The sequence below is a fragment of the Equus asinus genome, chromosome 16 (assembly GCF_041296235.1).
Source record: "Equus asinus isolate D_3611 breed Donkey chromosome 16, EquAss-T2T_v2, whole genome shotgun sequence".
Classification (NCBI taxonomy): domain Eukaryota; kingdom Metazoa; phylum Chordata; class Mammalia; order Perissodactyla; family Equidae; genus Equus; species Equus asinus.
This window is the reverse complement of record NC_091805.1, coordinates 22,029,476-22,050,805: the sequence shown is the minus strand read 5'-3', so window position 1 is coordinate 22,050,805 and position 21,330 is coordinate 22,029,476. Positions and strand designations below refer to the sequence as shown.

The window sequence follows — 21,330 nt, the reverse complement described above, 5'->3', positions numbered from 1 at the left end:
GAACCTCGGTACCTTGAATTCTGGTTTTCAACTTGGACAACTCCTGAGTCTCAGTTTCCACATTTGTAAAACGTGTAAGTCAAGTTTCTCAGGCTTCAACAGCCGTGCTGTAGAGTTGTTAGGAGAGTGTGCTCTTGAAGCCCACAGTTCCTAATTCTGATTCTCTAGTCACATTCCTTAGGCTCACTAAGTCTCAGTTCCTTCGTCTTTAAAGTGGGGGAGGACAATAGAATCTATCTCATAGGTTGGAAGAGGTTGGAAGAGAAGGTGTTTTAGGCCCTCTATGAGTAAGAAAGTATAAATCATCCTCTTGTTGATATTTGTTCATTGACTAAATGAATTTATTGAAATAATTTTAAGCTGAGTGATAGCTTTGACTCTAAATATGAGTATAGATTTCCTTCATACGTGTAGCGCGCATATAAGGTGTGCTACATAGAGAGCTATCCGTAGGTTAAAAATGCTGTAGAATCATTATATTCCAGGGAGAGAATAGGTGTTTGCTTTCTCTCTGCTTGCCTGCGTTTTGTTTCTAGTTTTCCTGTGTCTCAGAGCTGTTGAATATGGGGCATGTCCTTGGAAGAGAGAACATAGTGACATTCGGAGTCTGTTAAACTCTCTATCCTGCGTAGGATTTTCTGGAGTCTAACCAAATGTCAAACATGACATAAATGATTTATCAGACATGACCAGTCAGTCCTTCCACCTCTCCTTTCCCCCACCCCTTCCCACCTCACCACACCCAATGACCAACCCAAGCTCAGTTTGGAAGGGGAACATGATCTAGATAAAGGCTGGTTTGGTCCTGGAGTTCCAAAGGACTGTTCCATGATCACTTCATCTGAAAGGCTTCCTGGACCATTCACAGGGTACTTAGGGGATGGAGTGAAGTTTTCAAACCCCAGAGTGCCTGTATGGGGTAGAGATGAACCCCTTCACAGGAGACTGTGAACTGAGACAATCCCACCTTGAAGCATTACAGTAAACTGCGCCACACAGCCCTCTTGCCTCTGGACTCCGCCTCCATGTTGGCCATCCATGACTTCCTAGCCTGCCTCCTCTTGCACTGCCTGGCCTGTGTTTCAGCCCTTGTGCTCAGAGGCACAAATGCCTCTTGTATAGAAAGCTGTAAAAAGGCAGCTCGGGTGTCACTTGTCATTATTTTCGCAAGGAGAATTCTGGCTCTCACAGAAGCCATGGGTTTGACAGTTTCCCAGGATTTCTCACAATCACTCTTTCTTCTTCTTGTACAGCTTAAAGCTACTCTGCTTTCTTTTCTGCCTTGCTGTTACACTCATTAGAAACTGTGTTGTCACAGTTGCTTTCTTTATTTTTGATATTTGCTTAAGCTAAAGTATCAGACTTGTTCTGGCATGGAGCTGGCCCAAATTAGAGAGAAAGCAACAGAGTGGTCAGGAATAAAATCCCAAATCTTCAAAACTCTGCTAATTTGCCAAGTTTAATATTTCTGTGGGAGTGAATGAGCAGGCTCCTCACTCACGAGTTTGGGAAGAAAGTTAATTTTCACCTCTGGATCTATGATCAGATTTCATTTGTCTAGTGTGTTTAATTTAAGTAATGCCTACTGAACACCTACTGCACTGTGCCAGGTGCTGGGGATACAGTTAAACAAAGCATCATTCCTATCCTAGGGCTCACTACCCCCCAGACAGTGAGTTGAGAAAATGCCAATTCAACCATGGGAAACCACACTCCCATGCCACGCTCACACTGTCTGATGAGCTGAATCTTCAGCATATGTAACTTAGAATATGCGCCATGTTCAGTCCTCCACAAGGAACTGCTGACCCTTTCAAGGTGGGAGCAAGACCTCCTGGGATTTCCCAGCATCTAGAACTGTACACATAGTGATAAGTCTACTGACACCTGTGTAGCACTTTGGAGTGTATAACATATTCCAATTATCCATAATGCGGTCAGGACAGATGTGATCATCCATCTTACAGATAACAAAATTAAGGCTCAGATCGGTCACATGGTTCTCCCAAGGTCAGGCAACGAGGAAAGAAGTGACAGAGCTAGGACTAGAGCTACGGTTCTGACCATTTCTCCTCTGTTTTCCTTGCTACAACTTATTCGACCCAATAATCTGGTAATGATAATCTAAAGCTATTAATAATATTCTCATAAGTGTTTATGATGGGTAGACAGGGGAAAATACTACTTTAATCAATATCTTGCTACTGGTATACTGAAATAACATCTCTACCTCAAACCCTCTGTTTAGAACAAGGCAAGAAATAAAAGTAAAGAAGAAAAAAGAAAATATAAGATGATATAACTTTATGGTTAAGAATCCACTTTGCTCAAGTGGATGAATTTACTAAACTTCTATTTCTTTACTTGTGAAGTAGGAATGATATTAGTACCCATTTCAACAAATAGTAGGTGTAATTATTACTATCTTCGTTATAATTGCAATTATAAAACAAAGTAAAATCTCAAGCCACTCTGGCTACTTTGGAGGTCCCCCGAGCCTTCTGGAGAACACTAAAGTCAAGCCTGGAGTTTCTCGACCAGGCCCTGTCCTTGGCCCTTTTTGCTTTGGAAAGGTATTGCTTTTGAGGAATTTAGGAAAGAAGAGGAGGGTGGAGGTGAGGAAAGAAAAAGAAAATTAGCAATAGCTTTGCTTGATTGATCGGCTAATTTCCTTTAAAGACACTATCATCTCTAATGATGTCTCAGCACAATGACACGTTTGGATGTTTTCTCTGTGGAAGAAAATGGGTACCTTTCTACAGATTTGGATGCTGAGGTAGAGGCTGCAAACTGGCAGAGCTGGGAACTGCGACTTGATGACAGTGTCAGGAGCTGGGCCAGGAGTTCAAATTCAGTCTGGTCCAAGATCTCCCAGGACATGCGCTGCGAGTGACTCACTGCCTAAAACACAGATGTTAAATGGTAGGATCAGTGATTGACATGGAACATAACTCTTGGACTTCCGTGGAACCCACAGCTTAATAAGCCCATGCATATACCCTAAAGGAAGCTAAAGTTAGACAAAGCTAGATGGAAAGGCGTTCAAATTCATTGCCCTCTGAAATTATTTTGGACTGTGTAACTGAAATGTCAAAACACTGCAGGCCTTTTAAAAAGCAGTTACAAATTGTTTATGAATAGAGTCTGGATAAGTTATTTTGCATAGTTTTTCCCCATTAAGGGATCCAAACAAAGTGGAAGGGTTTTGATTCTTCTGATAAGTGTTTTTGACCTGCCCTGTGCAGAAGGGGTAGGGATACTGTGGTTTTGAAAGGGGCTGACCAAGGGCATTCACTTACATGCCACAGTTATGTTCTGGTTTGGTCCAGCAGTCTTTCCCCAAGGGGCCACCTACATATCAGAGGGTCAAAGTTTATTTTGGATTAAATAAAGATGAGGCATGTGAGAAGCTTACACATGTAAACTTTTTTATGCGGGAACCACAGTCTTTTCCATTTCCTCTTTAAAACTGAAGGCTGGGAAACTCATCAAGAAGACAAAGTCATTCATTTTAAACATGTTATATAACTCAGCATTGTGAGATCAGGAAATGAAATGGAAAAGCCATTTCTGCCATCAGGCTTGTAGCAGGCTGTGGTGGGGTTTTACTACTGACTCTGTGTTGTTGGGGACATTTAGCCTCACGTGGCTTTATATTCAAAACTTTAATTTGACCACTTGTACTTGCTGTGTCATATCTGGATATTAGCAAGGATGTTTCATAATCATTTGTAGAAATTCATAGCCTTAATCAGATTATAAAAATAGTCCAATCACTGATGTACATTATTCAGTGCTTGCAAAGCTATACACTCAATTATGCTAAAATGTTTTCTGAAGGAATCAAGCATATCCTGTTTTCCTGTTTCCTTTTCACTTCTATTACTTACAGAATCTAGAAACTTCCAGAAGTACTTTCATGCCATACAAGGAGATTACTTTTGTGAAGAGGCATCCAGTCCGATTATCCCTAATCCAGTAAATTAGGAAGCTATTTCTTTTGTGCCTTATTATACGTACACTATGGCGCAATGACGGATGCCTCGTTTGTATAACTTGATGTATTCATTAGTTTGGCTTCAATTACATTTTACTGACTAAACTATACAAAAGTCATGCTCTTTCCACTTTTGTTTCTCATGTTTCCTATTGACCCTGCTCTTCCAGCCCCCTTTGTGAGAGATGAAAGTCAAAATGCATACATATAGAATACAACATTGTTCCAATTTGTTTGAAACTTGAGTGAAAACATTCACTCTAGAGTTCACCATAAAGTGAAGCAAAATCCCAAAATAAGCTTTGGCATTGTAGTCATCAGGAAATTCCTATGGAAGAAAGTCTAATATCTGGGCCTATGAATAGGACACAGGCCGTCCCATAGAGGTTGAAGCAAGATTTCTGGAATACAGTAAATGGTCAATATGTGGTTTTATTATATTAAATAATTTTTTCTTTTTGGCAAGAACACTTAACATGAGATCTACCCCGTTAACAAATTTTTAAGTGCACAATACAATATTGTTAACTATAAGCACAATGTTATACAGCAGATCTCGACAATTTATTCATCTTACATAACTGAAACTTTCATTGACCTGAACCATTGGTGTCACCTGGGAGATCTGACTGATTACAACAAAGGAAGCAGGTTTGGGGAAAATAAAATGCCTAAAAAAGAAATGTGGGACATTGTAGCATGTGGATGTTTGGCATCATCCCATGGGTTCACTTTGAAGAAAGGAAAAACAATAATTGAAAGAGAGAATTTCAGAAAGTTTTTCATTTGATAGTGAATGTGGACAAAACATATACAGAGATTTGGGTTGTAAGCATCTTTATCATCTTTCCTTAAAAATATTACATTCTTTCAAGAGTTAGCACATACTACTCCACTCTGAAGTAGATAAATATTATTCTTAGCTCCAAGACGTGTTATTCCCCAAAGTCAAACAGGAAGGAAGCGATCAATATGATAATAAAACTCAAGTTTCACTGCTCCATTTTCCTTGCCTCACTCCAGGAAATCTGTGTCTGGATGGGTCATTTTCAGATTTCTCTAAGTCTCTATCTTTTATGCTTTGCTTATGAAGAATTAGGCAGTACTAGTTAGGAAGAAATTCAGCACATCCAAAAATATAAAGGTTAGATAGTGGTGGTGAAGCAGTATTAATATTAATTAACTAGGTTCTATCTGAGGCTCAGTCCATCCCTTGACACGAATGAAGAAAATGTCTAGAAACTGTAGAGTACGTTCTAGGTCCTTATGGCATAATTTTATAAGTTACTTAGAATTAGACTTTGGGAGAATCTACCTCTGTTGCTAGTGTTTTTGTTTTTAATTAAAGTATAATTTACATATGATAGTGAGGAAAATATAAATGTAGAGCTCAAAGAATCATCACAAAATTAAAAACCATGTAATTAACATTCTGTTCAAGAGATAGAATATCATCATCTTCCCGGAAACCCATCTTGTGCTCTCTCCCAATCACCACCCCCTCTTTCCTCCTCTAAGGTAACCACTATCCTAAATACTAGCACTATGGTTTAGTTTTTCCAGGTTTGAAACTTTACGTAAGTGGAAACACAGAGTCTATGCTATTTTGTGACAGGGTTTTTCACTCAATATTATGGATATAAGATTCATCCATGCTGTTTCATGTAGCTGCATTTTTTTCATTTTCATTGCTATGTCATATTCCACTGTATGAATACAGCAAATTTTTTTATTCTTTCTACTAATGATGGACATTTGGATTGTTTCTAATTTTTGGCTACTATGAAGAGTGCTGCTAATGGCCATCCGTAAACGTTTCATGGTAGACATGTGCATGCATTCTGTTTTGTATATATCTAGGAGTGGAATTGCAAGGTCATGGTGTATACCTATACTCAACATTAGCAGATAATGTTTAAAAGTCTTCTAAAGTGGTGATATCAATTTTTTGTCTTTGCTATTGTGCATAGAAATTTTTAAATTTCCATTTTTCGTTGGTTGCCAGAATACAAAAGTCAATTAAGTTTTCTTTTAAAGATTGGCACCTGAGCTAACATCTGTTGCCAATCTTCTCTTCTTCTCTTCTTCTCCTTCCCCTTCCCCTCCTTCTCCTTCCCCTCCTCCTCCCCATCCCCTTCTTCCTCTTCTTCTTTTCCCTAAAGCCCCCCAGCACATAGCTGTATATTCTAGTTGCAGGTCCTTCTAGTCGTGCTATGTGGGATGCCACCTCAGCATGGCCTGATGAGTGGTGCTAGGTCCGGACCCAGGATCTGAACTGGTGAAACTCTGGTCCACTGAAGCAGAGCATGTGAACTTAACCACTTGACCACAGGGCTGGCCCCAAATCAATTAAAAATTTACTTTGTATCCGATGACCTTGCTAAGCTCACTTATTATTTGTAATAATTTATCTATAATTTTTTTTTACCTTCTATATAAACAATCATATTGTCTTAAGAACAATGAGTTTTGTTTCTTCCTTTTCAATTGTATATTTTTTATTTGGTTTTCCTACTTTGTTGAACTGGTTAGGAATACCTTATGTTCAGTAGTAGTGGAGAGTATACTTGCCTTCTTTGCAATCTCAGAGAAAACAATTTCAACATTTCACCATTAATTGTGATGTTTGCAACAGGTTCCTTTGCAGATAGCCTTTTACCAAATTAAGACAGTTTCTTTCAATTTCTAGGAGTATTTATCATGAATGGATGTTAGATATTATCAAGAGATTTTCTACACATTACAGAGATAATCATGCGGAGGGTTTTTAGCCTTTTATTCTATTAATATGGTGAATGACATCAGTAATATGGTGAATGTTAAATAAATCTTATAATTCTATAAATATAATTTGGTCATGATGTATTATCCTTTTCATAGACTCTTGGATTCTGTATACCTAGCACTTCGTTTAGGATTTTTATCTCTAAGACATGAGTGAGATTGGTCTGTAAGTTTTCTTTCTTGTAATGTCGCCGTCAGGTTTTGGTGGCAAGTTTATGTTGGCCTCCCAGTAGATGGTTCTCATGCTCCATCTGTCTTGAAGAAGTAAGTTATCTTGATGTAAGTGGTTCACATATCAAGGAACAACAGGACGCCTCTAGGAGCTAATGTTGGTGACAAGCTAGAAACTGAAGCTTCAGTCCAGCAGCTGCAAAGAAATGAATTCTACCAACAACCCATGGAAACTTGGGAGTGGATCTTTCCCCAGTCAAACTTCCAGATGAGAACATAGGCCAGATGACACCTCGACTGCAGCCTTGTAAGACCTTGAGCAGAGAACACAGATAAATAGTCCCTGGACAATATCCCACAGAAACTATGAGATAATAAATATGTATTGTTTTAAGCTTCTAAGTTTGTGGTAATTTCTCACATAGCAATAGAAAACTAGTACACTTTCTGTGTTTTTTGACATGTCCTTTCATTATTTGAGCACTTCTTTACTTTGTGGCTCAAGAAGATATTCCAGGCTCAGCTTATACTTTCTCTGAATAAGCCTGGAATTAACCATTTTTCCAAGGATCTCTGGTTCCTTTTAGTGGAAAATGGAATTTAGAAAACAAGACCTGGGGGCCAGCCCGGTGGCACAGCGGTTCAGTGCACACATTCCGCTTTGGCAGCCCGGGGTTTGCCAGTTCGGATCCCGGGTGCAGACATGGCACCGCTTGGCAAGCCATGCTGTGGCAGGCGTCCCACACATAAAGTAGAGGAAGATGGGCATGGATGTTAGCTCAGGGTCAGTCTTCTTCAGCGAAAAGAGGAGGATTGGCAGCAGTTTGCTCAGGGCTAATCTTCCTTAAAAAAACAAACAAACAAACATCAAAAAAAGAAAACAAGACCTGGGTGCTAGGTGTACTCAATATCATTGTGGTGTCTTGTTCCTAGGCCTTCTCACTGTAAAGAACTGGGGAATGTGTGTGTGTGTGTGTGTCCATTCACATTTATAACTATATTTATTTCTGTATCAATCTGCATATATTGGAAAACACAAGTTCACACTGAAAACCTCCCTTCTAATCCAGCACCAGAGGATTTATTCTAGTTTTCTTTCTTTGCATATTTTTAATTATTTTTTCTGACAGAATAAACCTGGTTCCTATCATCTTCAATATGTTTACTTATTGGATAAATTCCTTCTACATGAAAACAATCTCCCATCATCTTCATCATTCTCCCTGACTTCATAGATGCCTTCATCATCCTGCTCAGTCTCCATCAGTCAATGCTAAAGCTATGCCCCATCACCTTCAAAAACACCTACTTTGCTAGGCCCTACCTAATGGATTATGAACTAAATTATCCGAAAAGGAAGAGAGGTCTAGTTATTTTTTATTTCGGTGCCAGACATTGTATATGCAAAATTATAGAAATAATGTGAAGTCCAGGATGCTATTTTATTCCCTCAGAGGGTATTTACACTGTTACAGGCAACTAGGGACGCTAGCAATGCTAGTTCACCTCAATAAAAGCTTGTAATTGAGATGATTTGAAAGTAGGCTTCCAACACTACAAAGACCTGTTTCTAGTTGACCCTTCCTCCTAGTTTCTAACAGAAAGCCTTTCCTTTTGGAACTCCTTGAACTTCAATTTTTATTCTCCTAACTCCATGAGGCTGGCAACAATTCTGCTCAGCTTCTCGCGTTCTCAGCCATCTGTCCAGAATTGGAAGAAACCCCTAGAGGAAGAAGGACCCCAAAGGTCAGGCTTTCTGATTTTATTTCTTCCAGATATTATCCTCATAATTCTTCACTACTATGTTCGCTCTCTGATGTATTCAAGCAACTTTTTAAAGGTATCCTAGTTATTATCACTAGGATGGCTGGTCCAAGTTATCTAGTCTGCCATTAGAGGGAAAAATATCCCCCAGTGGTAGCTTCTTATTTTTAAACTAACATATGGTCAATGCTTACTACATTCTTAGCACCACTTAAGCACTTCATATGCTTCATCTCATTTAATCTTTCCAACTATCTTATGAGTTAGGTACTATTATCATCCCATTTTACAGTTGGAGACCCAAAGTTTAGTGAGGTTCAGTAGCTTGCCCAAGGTCATACAGCAGTAAGCAGAGGTCAACACAGATCTGTCTGATTCCAAAGCCTAGCATTAAAACACTGAGCTGTACTGTTTCTCACATTTATCTTCATAGCCTAGACACAAAGCACCCTATATGGACAGTCTCACTTATTAGTCTATTCAAACAATTTTGAAAGGGAAGAAGAGAACAGAGACATTTTCTTTATTTGCTTAAATGACTGAGACAGGGCCAAAAACAGACTCAAGTGTGGGCCCAAAGTGCCACAATTATCTCTTCCTGTTATCCAAACAAGAACTGTGATGGTCTTAAATTAAAAGACTTAAATAGGGGGGAAAATGCGATCCTAAACTACCTTTATATACTTTGTGGCATAAATTAATTCCCAGTTCAGGAGCTTGAGTTCCTTTCTCCTGTGGTAGGAATCTGTCAGTTCACATAAAATTGTGCACCATGACCGGATGTTATAGAGGCAGACAAGCAAGATGTGTCTCACTGATGCATCTGGACAGGAAACCTTAAATATGGTTTTCTTTTCTTAAAAAAAGAAATCCCAGCCACATATGTTTTTATTTTTCTTCTCAGTGTTTGGCGTATGAAAACATAGGGCATGTTATTGCAGGTAGCATTTCTCAGGAGAGTGGTAGCACTTTTAAAAAGATTTGAGGGGCCCTAAAATTCTTTCAGGGATAAAGATTCAGATATTTTAATCTCAGACGCTTTTCTAAAATATATTTATTTAAGTTGGCTAAATTTCCTTAAAAATTTTGAGAAGTTATTCCTCTTTCAGAAATAGTTCATACTTTCCAATCAGCATAATTTTACTACTGAGGCCATAAAGCTAGTCTTCTGGACTTCCGGTTTCTCTGTGGACGATTAGTTTTATTGTACCTCCTTGACTTTTTAATTGTAACATCTAGTCTTTCTGCAAAGAAGACAGAACTCTTTCTAAGATGATAACCATCCTTCCTTACAAGGTGTTTGTGAAGTTTGTAGGATAAAGGGCTGATGAATGCTCATTGATTCTTCCTTGTAGATTGAGGGATTAAATGCTGCCCAATTATAGCCAAATGCAGAGTAATAGGAAATGTCTCTTGGCATTCCAGGCTCTCTTTGCATTGCCCTTTTATCTATTTGGGCTCTCTCTCCCCCTCTCTCTTTTTATTTTGGCTCCAGCCAGCTGTTAATAATTTTCTAAAGTAGGTTCTCATTTGGTTGGTAACATTTGACCACGATCAAGTTATATTCTATCTAGACTTCAGCACTAGTAAGTAAATGGATGTAGAGGCACTCAACCACACAGTAGGAATCTCTTTTCTTTCTACTGGTTTAGATTCTCCTGGGAGAAGCAGCACCTTAAGTCATCAGCACTCTTGTAGAGCTGCTTTATTCAACTGAGCCTTGGCATATCAGGTCTAGACTGAGACAGGTGGGAGCTCTAGGTAAGACAGTAAGGGAGCACCCCATCAAACTAATATTTTTCAAGTATTTTTTCAATAATTACTTAATGGAGATGGTGAAAAAAATGGTTTCTAATAATGAAAATAGAATACAACTGACTTTATGCTTAAAATAAGGAATTTATAACATACACTTATTACACACAATTTTTTGAACTAGGCAACTTCTTAGGAGGCATGTTAAATTATTTAAAATGTGACTAACATAAATCCCAGTAAATGCATCAAGCTATGAATTACTCAGATTCAGAATTTCAGCTTCAAGTGCCTGAGAGACTGCTGGTCTCAGCTATAACTATACTAAACACTTGCTCGTATGTACCACAAAAGACTAAATTGAATTAGAGATAAAGTGTGGTCCCCCCCCACCCTGATTTTGACCCAAAAGCACAATTTTCTTCAGCAGATTCCCATTTGGTAAGTTTAATTTATGTTTGACCAGATATGTTTGAAGTCATATAAAAATCTGACTCAACTGGCACTGGCTTTCCCATTTATCGAAGACAACGTTTTAATGATCCTTGTAAACTAGCAATCCTGGAAAATGTCTAGCTGGCTGGCTCCCTCCTTCAGCTCTGGGTATGTTATTATCAGTTATACTGAAGCCTGAATAAACTTATTTTGGGGAGGACAATTTTTTAATGATATTAAACTGTGTCATCTTTATAGGGACATAAGAGTAATTCCATTTTAGTTTTAATGCTAAGAATTACTTCTAAGAAACTGGTCAGTTTTTACCTTTGGAACACTATGAATTGGGCAACTGATTAAATTCTCTCTTAGTGCTTGTCACTTCAACATTGAGCAAAATTAACAACCTATTCATAGAAAATTCACAGGCCTTTATGGGTAGAAAGAAATCTTTCTAAAATTAATCTTATCCCTGGCTTCATTTCATGTTCCTACCATTGTTTTTCTTCCCTACTTTTACTTAAGCTATCTTGCTTTATTTTAGGTATCCTCATAAGCTGCCCTTAAGCCTTTCTGGAATGAGAAGAGGTATATATAAGTAAGTCACCATAGTTCCTAACCTGGTAGAGACCTTGTTCATTCCGTTTGCAGAGAGAGAACAGAGTGCTGAGGGAATAGAACATTATTTTGTGTGAGTTGGAGGAAGCCTTCCAGGGGAGGGGGACAATAGTCTGGGCTTCTGCTCAGAGAGGAAGGGGGCTCACTGAGCAGAGGGAGAAGGACTCTGAAATTGAAGCTGACACATCGCAGATGACCACTTGACCTGTTTCACAGTTCTGCAGAGGATGGACCATTGGAGACAAAGAGCCATCAGATACATTATTGCTGGAAATGCTTGTGAAATATTGTTGTATGCCTCAATTCTAGTAGCATCTACCCTTCTATTCATTTCCACTGCTCTCTAAGACATACGCCTGGGGTTAATTATATTGAATTGCCTCTAACATAACTGGCTCATGATCCTCCTTCTCTGATGTTTTCCTTTCCTCTGACAGAGTTGTCACTGCCTGTTCTGTCTCCCTGGTAAAAGCAGACTGAACCCAGTGTGGACCCCTGACCCAGATTCTCTCTCCTATGAGGGTGGAGATGGGACTTGGAGATGCTAGCTATACTCTATTCATTACTTGAGCAAAAATACGTGAGCTGAGAGTCCAGTTCTGCCATAGCTCTGCTTGTCCACAGAGCAGAGAAAAACTGATCTGCAGTGAGAGGCCAGACTAAGCAGGACACACAGAGGAGCAAGCACAGAATACCAGGAGTTCCAGAGCTGGGGCCTTCTCCTTCCCACCCCTCAGGAGGTCCAGCTATTCCTGGCTCGTGTTGCCTTGTTAGCAGTCTCCTCTTTCTGTGGCTGAGGTGGTTCAGGCAGCTGTCCACCACTCCGAGGTGAACCATCCCTCACTGAGGCATCGGGCTTGAAAAAATGTATCCAGTGTAAATCATCAAGGATATGCTTAGAGATTTAAATACAACACTCATCCATTCAACAGATACTTGTTGAGGGCTACTCTGTTTTCCCTCACTTGGAATAAACCATTGAACCAGACATATCAAGTTGCCTACTGTCTAGTAGAGGACAAATCCATAGAGGAGGTTAAACGGCAATGTGGAAAAATGTTTACTGGCAGAGAAGTATGTTCATAATAAATTGTTAAGGGAATTTACAAGTATGCATAATACATTTATAAAACCATATGTGTGTATATATATTCAAATATATGTGTATGTACATATATGTAAATATGTATTTTCTCTCTCAATCTGTACATACATACTTGGTATATTTCCCACACATATATCATGTATGTGTACAGATTGAGAGAGAAAATGAAAATAATGTGAGGACTTGATGGATACCAAAATGTAAAAAGTGGTTGTCACTCTGGTGAGATAATCATGGGTGTTTTTTAATTGCCCTACTTTTCCCTGTCTGCATGTATTATTTTGAACAAACATTATAAATAACCTAGAATGTACTCTGGGAAGTTCTTCAAACATGTAGAATAATATGCATTTCACAAAATCTGCCTACATACATGCATCTTTGTAAACCACAGCAAAAAATAGAATCAATAATTAACATTCAAATCTATATCCAATAAGAGGATGGGTTTTGGGAAACTTTGGAGAAACAGTACTGTAAAAATGCTCTTAAATGTAACATTTTTTCCAACTAAATGGCATCGTTAACAAATATAGATGAATTTTGTTTTGTTGTGTTATTCAACAAATATTGATTGAGTTTTTCCAAGGTGCCAGGCCCTGTTCTAGGCTCTAGAGGTATATCAGTGAATAAAACTGACAAACATCCCCGCTTTTGTGAAACTTACATTCTTTAAGTGGGAACCTTTTTAGAAAATAGAAAGTATCTCCTGAAGCATGGGAGATGCCGCTTTTAAGCATTAGGTCTCCTGCTCCATCCCTGTGTACATTGCTGTGTAAGCATCTCTCTGTCACAGGGAGTATACAGATAAGTAAAGGAGCAAATTCACATGCAGGATAGGGATTCAGACAGGGGACGCAGAGGGGCAATGGGGTGCGTAAAAGGCAGACCCATCCTGGGCTGTACGCTATTTGGGGGTAGGTGATGGCAAGGCAGAATTGTTGCTAGTAGGAGACACTGTCTGAGCAAAGATCTGAAGGCTAAGTGGGAGTTATCCAGGTAAAGAGGCTGGAAGAAGAGCATTTCAGGAAGAGGAAGCAAGGGGAATTGGACAAGTGTCAGGGAATGCAAGTGGCTCAGTATAGCTGGACCTTACTTTGCAGAATTAGAAGTGGCAAGAAATGAGGTAAAAGGGGTAAGCAGAGGACATTTGATGTTTAAGAGGCAATGTTGTGTGGTAGTCAGGTGTGTGGCCTCCAAAGTCAGACTCTGTGACCTTTTAGCTGAATGATTCAGGGAAAATTATCTAACTGCTCTGTGGGTGAATTTCCTCACCTGTAAAATCAGTTAATGATATATAACTCATGGGGCTATTGTAAGGATTTCATAAAATGATATGTATAAAGTGCTTGGAATAGTAGGAGTTCAATAAATGTGAACTGTTGATTATGTCGTGGGGCCTTAGTATGCCATGATAGGAAACTTAATGCTCCTGTGGCATCCATACAGTTTCAAATTCAAGTCAACAGCTAAATAGTACTAGCCAAATAGAAGCCACTCTGAGGCTGGCAAAGCCCTAGGAGAAGGTTATACAAGTAGCCACATCGTGTTTGCCCAAAGTCATCTAAATTTGTGTTTTTATGTAAATAGAGTCAAATGTTCTGGTCTTGTTTCCCCACTGGGAGATAATTTTGTAAAAGTCATACGTATTTTGATAATTGACAACTGGCTAATTCATTGTATCAGTGAATAGTTTGTTGCTTATATAAAATCCTACATCATCTATTATTATGGTTTTGTTCTGAGAGATGAAGTAAACCAACAACTCTGATGTGTCACTGAGATCTGATTGGTAGAAATTACTTGTGGTCCAGTGAGTCCAGGAGTTAGTCAGTCATGTTCCTTGACAAGGATACAGGTTGTACCTAGATGCCCATCAAGGGACGAAATGATGAAAACATGGATGGACCTTGAGGGTATTATGCTAAGTGAAATAAGAGGGAGAAAGTCAAATACCCTATGATCTCACTCATAAATAGCAGATAAAAACAACAGAAACAATCACATAGAGACAGAGATTGGATTGGTGGTTACCAGAGGGGAAGGGGGGAGGAGAAGGGAGAAAGGGGTGATTAGGCACCTGTGTATGGTGATGGATTGTAATTAGTCTCTGGATGGTGAACATGATGTAATCTACACAAAAATCAAAATATATTGATGTACACCTGAAATTTATAGAACATTATAAACCAATGTTACCTCAATAAAACAAAAAAAAGGTCTAGAACAGGATGCTAACAATGACAATGGCACAAGTAATCGAATCCAGGAAAGGCCAAATGATCGTGTTTACACAATGACAATAAATATCCCTTCCTGAGTTTAAAAAAAAAAAAAGAAGAAGAGACAAGAATACAGGTTGTAGTAACTCTCTTTGCAATGAAGTTATGTGCATTTCAAGTGGCTATAATAGCTTTTTTTAATTCTAAATAGATATTTGGCAATGGCCAGTTCAATGTATTTTGCTGATGAAACGTCCTCTTCTTCTAATGAAAGCTGAAAATATCTTAGTACATGCCCTATGACATGGTTTATGCAAACAGCATGTATCTGAATGATGTAGGAACATATCCACATGTAAGAGTGGAGCCATTCTCATCCATGGTCTTGTGAGGCTCCTCTATCTGTGAGGTTCTAGCTGGTTGGCTAGTTTCCTTCATGAGAGAGCCACCTCTCTATTTGCAGCAGGTACTAAATGTTGACCTGCAATATCCACTTTCTCTTTGAGTCTTAGCTGGGCATGTGGTTACTCAGTTAAAGACTATATTTCTCAGCCTCTCTTGCAGCTAAACGTGGCATAGACTTGTGGTGAGCAAGGCCACACCTGGAGAAAATTGGAGAAGCAAAGTTGATCTAGGTACTTTCTCAATTTTCAGTTTTTACATTTCTTGGCTCACCTCCTTCCTAGTCACCTCCAGACTCCTAATACCTTTCTATCACTCATGTACACTGCAGAATTTTCTCATTAGAGTTTCTCAGAACCTTTTTCCATGGTGTCTTCCTTCCCCACATAAGGCCCGAGCTTTCAGATATTTTCAAATCTATTCCCCTAGCATCTGAATTTCACTTTCATCATTCACATTCATCATCATGCTGGCTAGCTAACTACTCAGTTGAAGAAACAAATCAGGGCCATGGGGACAATGACTCATAACAGCCTAAACCCTTCTCACATAATAGGGACCCTAGGGACTTCACGTCAAGAATCTAATGGGGAGGGGAAGAGGGGCTTTTGGGGTTTGCATAAGCAAGTTAAACGTAAGACCAAGTCTGGATGAAGAACTTAAATTTACATACTTTCAGAGAGTTTTCTTCCGTTTGAGCCAACATAGAAAATATGAATGAAGTGCAATTGTGAGGCAGGGGTTGAAGTTTTTTCGCTCTCATGAAAGCTCTAGTTCAACTCTCAGGACAGTTCAAACAAATGTGGGATTCATTTCTGGAAATGCTTTCTACACTCAACTGCTGCCTTTCTTACAAGTCTGGTAACCTGGGGAGTATAATCTAGATGGAAAGCCAAGGTCCCCATTACTTCTCTCTGTCTTAAACCCAGAGAAAATCCCAAGAGATTAGCCTCCCATTCTGCATCTTCCGGACCCTACATGACCCCTCTTAGAGTTCCAGAATCATAAATACTTCCTAAGAGAAAGTACCCCTTATGTCAAACGACAGAGATAGGAAGAGAACACAGAGAGGAGAAAGTGGCACAGGCACTTGTATCAGATTATGTAATAAAGGTGTGGACTTCTTTGAAATAGGGAATTGTAGTACACTTTGATAAATGCCACACTGCATTTACGCATTAATTGCCACTAAGCATAAGGTTTGGATGTTTTCACAGAGATGACTATTTTTCTGGAATTTGAAGGATGAATAGGAGTTTGCCAGTTTAAGCGGTAGGGAAATTCCAGATCCAGGAAAGTACACGAGCAAAAGTCCAGAGGTGTGAGCATGCATGGAGTGTTCAGGAAACAGCACAGAGTGGGGTGGGGCTGGAGCATAGGAAGAAATTAAATAAATAAGAATAAATGGGAGTGCGTCTTGACATGTTGTAGGACCTGGGAAGCACTAGTGCTGTGTGGGAGCCTAATGGGAGCATCCTGGAGTAGCAAGGAAATACAGAGTCTAATCCTGGTTTTGTCTGAAACAAGATTGTTTGGTGGCAGATTCCTCATGAACGATGTAGGAACTAGACCAGGCCATCCAAGTTCCCTCTCTGCATTTCTCTGGTTTTATACATGTCAGAAATAAGCTAACATCATTCTGTAATGATGCCACTATGGCCCCAAAAGGTAGTGAGGGGGACTGTTATGGAGTGACCATTATTGGTCTCTTCCTGAAGCATCTTTACTGTGGGACTATTTTCTTTTCTTTTCTTCTGTAACTCTCCAGGCAGCACTAGCCAAGTCCGAGTCCTATGCCACTTTACCGGAAAGTGCTAACTGTTTTACTGAAGTATATTACCTCAACCCAAAAGCTTTGAGGGAGGGGGATATGCGTGTGTTTGTGTGTGTGTGTGTGTAAAAACCACATTATGTCCTGGAGTCACTCAGAGATTTGAGTTGAAAGTCCTTCTATAGCCTGTCAACAATTGTGACATCTGTATTGGGTAGGACGGGATGAAGAGAGTTGCAATTGGTATTGCCATTAGCAGACACAAGGCAACTAGAGGCATTCGATGTTTATATAGACCACTCTCTTGCTCTTCTGGGATTATAACCAAATCCATCTGTGAGTAGGATACTTTATAGAGCAGTCACTGCCATGTACAGGAAGACTGTGGCAGTCAGACTGACGTGGAAGAGAATCCCAGTTCCTTCCATATTAGCTCTGTGACTTGAGTAAGTTGCTTACATTTTGAGACCTCAGCTTCTTCATGCGTAAGATGATTCTTCACAGGGCTACTATTAAGAAAACATGGTGATCAAGTATGTGAAAGCCCGGCTCATTGCGTAAGTGCTCTGTCAACTGTAGAATTATTTCTTCCTACTGAGTCATAAGTAGCCCCTAATATATCTTGCTTGGTTTTCCTTCTTTAGAACAAATCATCTCAATTCCCTAAACTTTTTGACCAAGTCTTATTTCCCAGCCTCTTATTGTGTCTGTCGTTCTTTATAGACCTTGCCGTTTGGTTCTCCTTTGGTGACACTTGAGAAGAATCCAACCATTTAGGAGCTGACAACCACAGTTACAGGACGCCAGTTTGCCTCATTCTCACCCATCACACTCGTTCCACTTCCAGTATCCTCCCTCCTCCTGGGACGTGGGCCAAGCTGAGGGACTCCGGGCCACCACCCCCACCACTTCCCAAGTGGGGATGATGACTAGTCCTCCCAGCAGCCACTCCCGAGACCAGCGCTTGGGAAGGCTTTGGCTGCTACCGAGATGCAAATCCCATCCCTGCAGCTCCCTCATTTCTGTCATAAAAAGAGAGGGAATGTCTCTCTTTCCCTCTCTGTTGCAAATCCAACTGTAGCATTTTTAACTCAGCAATGGATAGAGTGACTCTATATAAATGATTTGAGGGTCCAGAATTGACACCACTGCCAAACAATCCCTCATTAATGCGTAACTAATGCAAAACCAATGCATGGCTGGACCTCCAATACTGGACGGTTACTTCCACTGGAACCAATCTGAAATACCAATTTCTGTGCTAAATATGACCAACAACTGCTGAACAATGAAAGAATCTGAATAAGTTTTCTCCATTACATAAAAACAATCACATGCTTATTTAATTAATATTTTTTAGAAAACATTCAATTGCCTATTGTGTGTCAGTATGCTACCAATATGTCAAAATGCTATTCTTAAGGACAATATATGTTATCCCATTAAATGAGAATATTTGTGATATTTACAATATAACTAAGTCTGTGTCATTGTTTTCTTAATCTCTCACAATATTATTTACTTTCCACAAATGTTAAAACTGAGGCAGCATCATCTGTGCCCTTGTCTGAAGTAGAATCAGATCCATGAATGGAGTCTTGAGATAAGCCTATTATTTATATTCAGCACCATAGCCTTCATGGTAACTGAATTTCCAGTTAGGCTAATAATCCACTGCCTCTATTGAAAACATTTTAGAATTCCCACCACCACCCAAATTTCATTAATTCTTATTTTTTCAACTTAACGTGTTTGAGTACTAAGAAAGTGCTTGACATCTTATTTTGCTAACTCTTTGTGCCTTTTCAGGATGTTTGTAACATTAAAATGGTGATGTAGTGGTGGTAATGTTAAGATGAGACTCAGAAGTGGAACTTTCCACAATGGAAACCAGAAAAATTCCTGGCTTTTGTGTAGATTCTGACTCTCATAATCATATACCACTAAAATTTGTCATAAAGACTAGCAGGGGACCTACAAACTTGGTTGCTTGGCAAATTTTGATCTTTAAGAAAGAGGTCAAGTCAAATTTTACTTGAAAACTGAATTTGGAAGGTCTTTTTTGAGACAGAGTTATTAATGTGTTTAAATCCCACGCCGAATGTTCAGTTCTCCATTGTTACGCTATTATTATGGTTTTCTTGAGATTACTTTGTGATTTCCCAACGCGATTCAGTTGATAATTGGATTACATTTCAGGTAATGTGTTCCAGAATTATTTTAATGCACATTTTAAGTGCAGGGAACTTTTAAGAAGCTAAAAAATCTAAGTCATACAATATTAGTCTCTTAACTTGAAGTTTTTTAGTACACTCATTTAATTCAAAACTGACATGTCTTTATTCAAATAAATCTTTCAAAGAAAAGAATTCCTGTGCTTTTCTTCCTTACCTTATCCCGAAAGTGGAGCAAAAAATAAGTCTTTAAAATATTTGTTTGACTCAGGGACAAAGGAATGACTCCTCTGAGCTCTATGCAGACACGTGGGGCTAGCATGAGTCATAGCACCATTTGGGGAGGTCATTGCTTCTGCTAAATCTTTCTTGAGGAAACAGCACATGCTCAAGGATGCCCTCTCAGTGTCGATATGATGCACCATCCCAGGATAGGGAGCTGTTATCAAAGAGACCTCTTTGCATTTTCAGAAATGTTGATCGCTGAACTAACCCAGATCATCTCTGGAAGGAAATTTGATTCAAGAACGTCCCTTTCAAATCACTAGCTATTTGGACAGTATAAATGGATTCTCCTGTCTGCTACAGATGCTAACTTGACAAAGACCTTTCCTTTATACTAGTTCTCAAGACCAGAAATTAAATGAAATGTGCCAGCAAGAAGTTACCTCTCACTGTCTCCTTGCTCCCACAGCTTCTCTTTGTTTTTAAAAAAAAGGGTGTTATGATAGTAGCCAAAAACAGAATTTATTTCTTGATATCTTCCCATCTATGTGTTGAACTAGTTAATCTTTTCTGTTTCTACCCAAAGGAGAAGTTCATTACCAATCTTTGCTGAAGCTGTCATGCCAATTAATTGACTGATAACTAAACTGGTTTTCTCCTGACATATTTTGTTTTTTCTCTTCTCTCATAACCACACATTTCAACAAAGTATATTTCCAACTGTTAAAAAGTATAATTCTTATCACAAATGCCACATGACTTCATACATGGAATATGAAAAACATGATCTTTGGTTTTCATATCTTGTGATTTAGCTGAATGTAGGAGGATTTAAATGGCAACGTCTGAAACTCTGAGATAGACCCATACGTGGGCTTGGCCATCAAGTATTCAAGTAGGCCAAGTGAAGGAATTTTGCAGATATATCAGTCAGGGTTCTCCAGAGAGACAGAAACTATGTGTGTGTATATATATATACATATATATATATATATATATATATATATGATACATAAAAAAATACATCCTATATAAATATATATAAATTATACACATCTTTTTTTAAGAAATTGACTCAAGCAATTGTTGGGGCTGACAAGCCCAAAATTTGTAGGGCAGGCCAGCAGCCTGGAAACTCAGGTAGGAGTTAATGCTTTAGTCTTGAGGCAAAATTTCTTTTTCTCTGGGAAACCTCAGTTCTTGCTCTTAAGGCTCTCAACTGATTGAGTGAGGCCCACCTATATTGTCTAAGGTAATCTCCTTTACTTAGTCAACTAATTTTAGGTGTTAAGCACAGCTACAAAATATCTCCACAGAAATGTTGAGATTAGTGTTTGATTAAATAACTGGGTAGTATATCTTAGCCAGGTTGACACATAAAACTAAACACATGGCAGGTATGGTAAAGAACATCATGGACTCAGACCATATTCCTTCATGCCTCTATGCTCCTGTACGAGCTGTAACCACCATCTGGAATGCACCCCCTCACGTTGTCCACTTATTCCTTGAATAAGCCTCCTACTTACTAATTCAGATTTTATCCCCTTCCCCCCCTTACTAAAGTATGGGCCGTGGGAATGGAAAGAAGTTGAAAGATTCAAGAGCTATTCAGGAGGGAAAATCAATAGGACTTTGTGACTGATGGATTTTGAAAGTGAGAGAGGGAAATAAAATGTGGGATAATGGCCAGGTGCCTGCCTTGGGAAAGGTGACTGGTGGTGTTATTTACTGACACAGAAAATGGAGGAGAAAAATATACCTGGCTGAGAAGATGAACATTTAAGTTTGGACACATTGAGTTGCCTGTGAGTCCTGGTGAAAATGTGTGGAGGAAATATAGTGCACAGGACAGAGACCTGAACTAAGCATACAGATCTGGGATGTGTCTTACGTAAAAGAGAGTT

General features: G+C 39.1%; 1 long non-coding RNA gene across 1 annotated transcript in view; it reads right to left on the bottom strand.

The window, feature by feature from the left end:
* The window catches only part of LOC123277574 (uncharacterized), a 58,172-nt gene that overhangs the window by 23,161 nt on the left and 13,681 nt on the right, over positions 1 to 21,330 (bottom strand). Inside the window, exon 3 of the long non-coding RNA XR_011494833.1 lies at positions 2,753 to 2,901. This is a non-coding gene — a long non-coding RNA (uncharacterized lncRNA). The remainder of the gene's footprint in view (positions 1 to 2,752; positions 2,902 to 21,330) is intronic.